This window comes from Mustelus asterias, chromosome 23 (assembly GCF_964213995.1).
Source record: "Mustelus asterias chromosome 23, sMusAst1.hap1.1, whole genome shotgun sequence".
NCBI lineage: Eukaryota > Metazoa > Chordata > Chondrichthyes > Carcharhiniformes > Triakidae > Mustelus > Mustelus asterias.
The window spans coordinates 67,435,078-67,442,242 of NC_135823.1; positions in this window are offsets into that span (position 1 = coordinate 67,435,078).

The following is a 7,165-nucleotide window of genomic DNA, read 5'->3' on the forward strand; positions in this document are numbered from 1 at the left end:
ACAATCCCTTTAAAGACGAGACACACATTTACTTATGGAAACAGAACCAAGGCCACAGGAAACTACAAAGGGTCGTGAATGTAGCCCAGTCCATCACGCAAACCAGCCTCCCATTCATTGACTCTGACTACACTTCCCCCTGCCTCACAAAGCAGGCAGCATAATTAAGGATCCCACGCACCCCGGACATTCTCTCTTCCACCTTCTTCCATCAAGAAAAAGATACAAAAGTCTGAGGTGACGTACCAACCGACTCAAGAACAGCTTCTTCCCTGCTACTGTCAGACTTTTGAATGGACCTACCTCGCACTAAGTTGATCTTTCTCTACACCCTAGCTATGACTGTAACATTACATTCTGCACTCTCTCGTTTCCTACAGTTAAGAAAGCCCACCCACACCTCTACTTTCTCAGAAGACTAAGGAAATTTGGCATGTCAGCTATGATTCACACCAACTTTTACAGATGGACCAGAGAAAGCATTCTTTCTGGTTGTATCACAGCTTGGTATGGCTCCTGCTCTGCCCAAGACCGCAAGAAACTACAAAAGATCGTGAATGTAGCCCAATCCATCACGCAAACCAGACTCCCATCTATTGACTCTGTCTACACTTCCCGCTGCCTCGGCAAAGCAGCCAGCATAATTAAGGACCCCATGCACCCCGGACATACTCTCTTCCACCTTCTTCCTTCGGGAAAAAGATATAAAAGTCTGAGGTCACGTACCAACCGACTCAAGAACAGCTTCTTCCCTGTCAGACTTTTGAATGGATTTCCCTCGCACTAAGTTGATCTTTCTCTACACCCTAGCTATGACTGTAACACCACATTCTGCACTCTCTCCTTTCCCTCTCTATGAACGGTATGTTTTGTCTGTATAACGTGCAAGAAACAATACTTTTCACTGTATGTTAATACATGTGACAATAATAAATCAAATCAAAAGCAGAAGATCTACCAAACTCATTCCTATTTGTGGACATCACCACATGCCCCAGTCAGATCCTCCTCCAGAAATACTATTGGCCAGAATTCCAGTCTATAATAGGCAGAACGTTTCTCCTGATTGACTCAGATCCACCTGATCAGCTGATGTACAATACAGGGCTTTATATCCAGTTATTGGAGTGGAGAGCATGGTGGAGTTTGAAACCTTTTCAGTTTTCCCAACTGAAGTTCTTTTAGCAGAATAAAGAAAGGTTTCGAGGAGCTACGTTTTCAATCAGTAACCTGAAACCCGGGGAAAAAAATTCTCAGGTTTCTAAGTAATAAAAATGTGACTTGTGGCTGGAAAGTGGTGAAGGGTCAGGCAGGCCAATGGATGGAGCAGAGCGATGGATGGAGCAGAGCAATGGATGGAGCAGGAGGATGGATGGAGCAGGAGGATGGATGGAGCAGAGCGATGGATGGAGCAGGACGATGGATGGAGCAGGAGGATGGATGGAGAAGGCGGATGGATGGAGCAGAGCGATGGACGGAGCAGAGCGATGGATGGAGCTGGGCGATGGATGGAGCAGGGCGATGGATGGAGCAGGGTGATGGATGGAGCAGGGTGATGGATGGAGCAGAGCGATGGATGGAGCTGAGCGATGGATGGAGCAGGGCGATGGATGGAGCAGAGCGATGGATGGAGCAGAGCGATGGATGGAGCTGAGTGATGGATGGAGCAGGGCGATGGATGGAGCAGAGTGATGGATGGAGCAGGGTGATGGATGGAGCAGAGTGATGGATGGAGCAGGGTGATGGATGGAGCAGGAGGATGGATGGAGCAGGAGGATGAATGGAGCAGAGCGATGGATGGAGCAGGAGGATGGACGGAGCAGAGCGATGGATGGAGCAGAGCGATGGATGGAGCTGAGCGATGGATGGAGCAGGGCGATGGATGGAGCAGGGCGATGGACGGAGCAGGGCGATGGACGGAGCAGGGCGATGGACGGAGCAGAGCGATGGGTGGAGCAGGAGGATGGATGGAGCAGGAGGATGGATGGAGCAGGAGGATGGATGGAGCAGGTGGATGGATGGAGCAGGAGGATGGATGGAGCAGGAGGATGGATGGAGCAGGTGGATGGATGGAGCAGGAGGATGGATGGAGCAGGAGGATGGATGGAGCAGGAGGATGGATGGAGCAGGTGGATGGATGGAGCAGGAGGATGGATGGAGCAGGAGGATGGATGGAGCAGGAGGATGGATGGAGCAGGAGGATGGATGGAGCAGGAGGATGGATGGAGCAGAGCGATGGATGGAGCAGGAGGATGGATGGAGCAGAGCGATGGATGGAGCTGAGCGATGGATGGAGCAGGAGGATGGATGGAGCAGGAGGATGGATGGAGCAGGAGGATGGATGGAGCAGGAGGATGGATGGAGCAGGAGGATGGATGGAGCAGAGCGATGGATGGAGCAGGAGGATGGATGGAGCAGAGCGATGGATGGAGCAGGGCGATGGATGGAGCAGAGCGATGGATGGAGCAGGGTGATGGATGGAGCAGAGCGATGGATGGAGCAGAGTGATGGATGGAGCAGGACGATGGATGGAGCAGGAGGATGGATGGAGAAGGCGGATGGATGGAGCAGAGCGATGGACGGAGCAGAGCGATGGATGGAGCTGAGTGATGGATGGAGCAGGGCGATGGATGGAGCAGAGTGATGGATGGAGCAGAGTGATGGATGGAGCAGGGTGATGGATGGAGCAGAGTGATGGATGGAGCAGGGTGATGGATGGAGCAGGAGGATGGATGGAGCAGGAGGATGAATGGAGCAGAGCGATGGATGGAGCAGGAGGATGGATGGAGCAGAGCGATGGATGGAGCAGAGCGATGGATGGAGCTGAGCGATGGATGGAGCAGGGCGATGGATGGAGCAGAGTGATGGATGGAGCAGAGCGATGGATGGAGCAGGGCGATGGATGGAGCAGAGTGATGGATGGAGCAGGGTGAGGGATGGAGCAGAGCGATGGATGGAGCAGAGTGATGGATGGAGCAGAGCGATGGACGGAGCAGAGCGATGGATGGAGCAGGAGGATGGATGGAGTAGGAGGATGGATGGAGAAGGAGGATGGATGGAGCAGAGCGATGGACGGAGCAGAGCGATGGATGGAGCTGAGCGATGGATGGAGCAGGGCGATGGATGGAGCAGGGCGATGGATGGAGCAGGGTGAGGGATGGAGCAGGGCGAGGGATGGAGCAGGGCGATGGACGGAGCAGGGCGATGGACGGAGCAGGGCGATGGACGGAGCAGGGCGATGGACGGAGCAGGGCGATGGACGGAGCAGGGCGATGGACGGAGCAGGGCGATGGACGGAGCAGGGCGATGGACGGAGCTGAGCGATGGACGGAGCAGGGCGATGGACGGAGCAGAGCGATGGGTGGAGCAGGAGGATGGATGGAGCAGGAGGATGGATGGAGCAGGAGGATGGATGGAGCAGAGCGATGGATGGAGCAGAGCGATGGATGGAGCAGGAGGATGGATGGAGCAGGCCAATCAATGGAGCAGTCTGCTTTTGGACCAGGTGGCTCGCTGAGCTGTGGGCATTGAGTGGCATCTCTTCACAGGGGCACGATGCTGTACCCACACCATGTCCCTGCTGTGAGCAATGTGCTGTGAGGCGCAGCATGAACAAGTGCGGAGACGTAACTATTCTGGCACCGGGCGAATCACTGAGAGAATTTACAGTGAATATCAACCTCCAATCTTCAATCAACCCATCCAAAGCTCCCCCTTCCCGATGAATGACCTTCCCATCCCTGCTCCCAGGATCTGATTCCTCATTTATATTCTTGGGCCACCTCAGAAACATAAAGCCCGCTGAGTTTAATTTTCTACCGCCGTCTTGCAGGAATATTAAAATGCCCCTGGTGTTAATAATAAATTCACCATTCAATTATTTAAAGATGAGAGTGTTTAAGCTGGGTTAAAGATGTGACTGGTGGGAGCAGTCTACAGGCTTCCTGACAGTAACCACAATGTGGGACACAGTACAGAGAATGAAATACTGGGTGCTCATGACAGAGGGACAGTAATAATCACTGGTGACTGTTGTCGACACAATCACTGGAAAATCAGATTGGCAGCAGTATCCTGGAGGAGAAGTTCATCAAGTTCAGCGAGGTGATGGCCTAGTGGTGTTATCGCTCGACTATTAATCCAGAAACTCAGCTAATGCTCTGGGGACCCGGGTTCGAATCCCACCTCGGCAGGTGGCGGAATTTGAATTTGATCAAAATTATCTGGAATGAAGAATCTACTGATGACCATGAAACCATTGTCAATTGTCAGAAAAACCCATCTGGGTCACTCATGTCCCTTCAGGGAAGGAAATCTGCCGTCCTTACCTGGCCTGGGCCAGCATTTATTGCTCATCCCTAGTTGCCCTTGTTCAGAGGACTGTGGTTCTGGAGTCACATGTAGGCCAGACCGGGTAAGGACGGCAGATTTCTTTCCCTAAAGGACATTAGTGAACCGGATGGGTTTTTCTGACAATCGAAGGATGTCATCAGTAGATTCTTCATGCCAGATATTTTTCATTGAATTCAAACTCCACCACCTGCTGTGGCGGGATTCGAACCCGTGTCCTCAGACCATTAGCTGAGTTTCTGGATTAACAATCTAGCGATACCATTAGGCCTCCCTGATTCTCCCAGATACCTGTCACCAAATAATCTATTTATGCTGGTTAATAATGTTAATGCCATGAGAACATTAGAAGGGAGTATCAGGGTCAGCACAGGCTTGGAGGGCCGAAGGGCCTGTTCCTGTGCTGTACTTCTCTTTGTTGTAAATGTGAGGTGATGCATTTTGGACGGTCAGGTTTAGGTGTGAATTACTCTGTAAATGGCAGAACCCTGAGGAACATGAACATACAGAGGGATCTGGGCGTGCAGGTCCATGGTTCCCTAAAAGTGGCAACACAGGTGGCCAGGCTGATTAAGAAGGTGTATGGCATGCTTGCTTTCATCAGATGGAGCATTGAGTACAAGAGTTGGGAAATCATGTTGCAGCTATATAAAACCTGGGTTAGGCCGCATTTGGAGTATTCCGTGCAGTTCTGGTCACCACACTACCAGAAGGACGTGGAAGCTTTGGAGAGAGTGTAAAGAAGGTTCAGCAGGATGTTGCCTGGTCTCGAGGGTGTTGACTATGAGGAGAGGTTGAATAAACTAGGATTGTTTTCACTGGAAAGACGGAGGCTGAGGGGAGACCTGATAGAGGTCTACAAAATGATGAGAGGCACAGATAGGGTGGACAGTCAGGGGCTTTTTCCCAGGGTGGAAGTGTCAATTACAAGGGGACACAGGTTCAAGGTGAGAGGGGGAAAGTTTAAGGGAGATGTGCAGGGGAGGTGTTTCACGTAGAGTGTGGTGGGTGCCTGGAACACGCTGCCAGAGGAGGTGGTGGAAGCAGGTACATCAACAACATTTAAGAGGATGAGTACATGAATAGGGAGGGAATAGAGGGATACGGACTGACTAAGGACAGAAGGTTTGTTTTTTAGTTTAGTTAGAGTATCAGGATTGGCACAGGCTCGGAGGGCCGAAGGGCCTGTACCTGCGCTGTACTTTTCTTTGCTTTTTGTTCTTTCTTCTTGGTTAACAATCCAATGAACCATCATAAAATCTTAAGGGAGGGGACGAGTAATTTTATTCCACAACCATATTTGGATGAGTGAAATCTACACAATTAGATATAAATCAATGAACTGAAGATGTTGTGTCCCTATTCAGCATTCACAGCCTGGCCGAGATGAGAATTCCTCAACTGGCGAGGAGCAGGGGATCAGGATAGTGAATTCGATGATCAGCCATGATCAAGGTGAATGGTGGAGCAGGATCGATGGGCCGAATGGCCTCCTCCTGCTTCTAGTTTCGATGTTTCCAAGTTTCTCATTGTGAGGTCAGGAGCTGAGTGACCCTGGCAGAACCCAAGCTGAGTGTCAGTGAGGGGGTTATTGCTCGGTGGAGTAGGTACATCCACACTGCTGTTTGGAAGGGAACTCCAGGATTTTCCCAGCGACAGCAATATGATATAATGCCAAGTCAGGATGGGTGTGCGGCTTGGACTGGAACTTGCAGCTTGATGCGCGATTGATTCACACGGGAGGCTAGGACGTACCCGGGAATAAAGGCTTTTATTCACAACAAGATTGGAGCACACTACTTAACAATACTATCCCAGATTAAGGGCTACTAGGAAGTAGCGGTGACCTTTATACCCCTGTAAGAAGGCGGAGCCGAACGGAGTGTACCACATAAACAATAATAACAGGTGGAACACCCCAACCCTAACCCCAACAGTAACAAGAGTAACATATGTACAAGTACTCATAGTGGTAACCATCTATGGTTCACCACACAGCTGTTCCCATGCATCTGCTGCCCTGGTCCTTCCGGGAGGTCTCGGGGTTGTGAAGGTGTTGTTGAAGGAGCCTTGGTGAGTTGGTGCATCGTGTTGATGGTACACGGTTGCTGCCACTGCGCTGGTGGTGGAGGAAGTGAATGTTTTCGGTGGTGGAGGGTTTGCCACTAATTTCTCCTGTTACCAATTAATGGCAGGATTCTCTAATCTCTTCCGTTCCAGCCCCGCTGCCAGCGGGAACGGAGAACTTGGCACTCAGCCAAAACTCCATTTATTGCACTGCGAATCCCAGCCCCAGTTACGGTTGGAGGTTTCTGGTGTAAATCTTTATCCTGTGGGCTGATTTTTCTCCAGTTACTGTTCAGTGTGCAGCAGTGTGTCGGGCTTCCAAACTTCCAGGAATGTTCCAGCACCTCCTGGATTGCAAAAGCAATCTCCGAGTCAGTGTGGATGGCACGGTGGCACAGTGGTTAGCACTGCTGCCTCGCAATGCCAGGGTTCAATTCCCGGCTTGGGTCACTGTCTGTGTGCAGTTTGCAGATTTTCTTTTTATAGAATCCTACAGTACAGAAGGAGGCCATTCAGCCCATCGGGTCTGCACCGACCACAATCCCACCCAGACCCTATCTCCATAAGCCCACGCCTTTACCCTAGCTAGTCCCCCTGACACTGAGGGGCAATTTAACATGGCCAGTCCACCTAACCTGCACATTTTTGGAGTGTGGGAGGAAACCGGAGCACCCGGAGGAAACCCGGGCAGACACCGGGACAAAGTGCCAACTCTGCACAGACTGTGACCCAATGCCGGGAATCGAAC